We start from the raw sequence: 921 nt of genomic DNA on the forward strand, positions 1-921 counted from the left end.
TAGCGTAAACAAGTTTGCCTTCATATTTCTTGTTGTTTTTCTATTTCATAATTCATGTTGTTTACGTTTTGTGACATCCTGTACCCATATATGCATATATATACATATATATGTAAGTATGCACATATATGTTTGCATATATATATATATATATATATATATATATATATATATTTTATTTATATTATTATATGATTGAACGCCATGCATCCCTTTCCAAGTAAGTTTCTCTTAATAATTTTGATGTGACTCTACCCTGTACTGTTCTTTCTCTCCGCCTTTCGTTTCCTCTCACTTCCTTTCTCTAATTCTTTTTTCTCCACTTCACCATTTTCTATCTGTCTGTCTGTCTGTCTCTCTCTCTCCCTCTTCCACCTTTACTCTCTCTTGTTGCTCACACATGACCATCGTCCATCTAGCTTTTCCTCATGTGATCGTCTTTCTTTTCCTTCATTCTGTCACACAGACCAGACGCATTCTTATCTGTCTCCGCTCCTACCTTTTCTCTTGTCACAGAATATTCCTCCAGCGTTCATTACCTTACCTCGTTTGGTCTAACGGCCCTCCATGTTTGTGTTCATTTGGTTTGTTGTATGTCTCCACTGTCCTGTTTTTGTTAACAACATTGACCCTCCTAAAATTCCAAATTTTATTTTGGTTCGTGGGAGCAACTGTTTTTCGAAGCCTCATATTGTCATTAATTGCTCGAAATATGGAGCAGATGAACAGCTGACAATTTATGAGGAGCTGTTTTTTATGTTACTTGTCTTTTTATGTTACTTCTATTTGTTTCTCTCGTTCGCATACCTAAGTTTGCCTTCATATTTCTTGTTTTCATATTTCGTAATTCATGTTGTTTACATTCTGTGACGCCCTGTACCCCTATATGCATATATATATATATATATATATATATATATA

Source organism: Octopus bimaculoides, chromosome 16 (genome assembly GCF_001194135.2).
Source record: "Octopus bimaculoides isolate UCB-OBI-ISO-001 chromosome 16, ASM119413v2, whole genome shotgun sequence".
Taxonomy (NCBI): Eukaryota; Metazoa; Mollusca; class Cephalopoda; order Octopoda; family Octopodidae; genus Octopus; species Octopus bimaculoides.